Source organism: Egretta garzetta, unplaced genomic scaffold, assembly GCF_000687185.1.
Source record: "Egretta garzetta isolate BGI_Z169 unplaced genomic scaffold, ASM68718v1 scaffold392, whole genome shotgun sequence".
In the NCBI taxonomy this organism is placed as follows: domain Eukaryota; kingdom Metazoa; phylum Chordata; class Aves; order Pelecaniformes; family Ardeidae; genus Egretta; species Egretta garzetta.
Window position 1 is genome coordinate 74,991 of NW_009258761.1, and position 248 is coordinate 75,238.

Genomic DNA, 248 nt, shown 5'->3' on the forward strand with positions numbered 1-248 from the left:
CCGCCCCCCCCGCCTCTAGGGCCCCCCCGAAAGCAGATCCGGCTCCGGGGAAGGCACAAAGGGAGCATGCCTTTGTGTAGTGCCGGGGAACGCGCCCCGAATTCCACCCCCCGCCGTGATAATGAGCATAGATTAAACGATGCGTGAGGTTGCCCTGCATCGTCCCCCTCCGTTCATGTGTCCCCCCTCTCCGGGTTGTCACCTGTGCGGGCCACCTGGGGCTCGGCCTCCGGGTGCCGCCGGCGGTG

General features: G+C 67.7%; 1 protein-coding gene across 1 annotated transcript in view; it reads right to left on the bottom strand.

The window, feature by feature from the left end:
- The window catches only part of MPV17L2 (MPV17 mitochondrial inner membrane protein like 2), a 4,150-nt gene that overhangs the window by 1,029 nt on the left and 2,873 nt on the right, over nt 1–248 (bottom strand). The gene's annotated exons all lie outside the window — the stretch shown is intronic.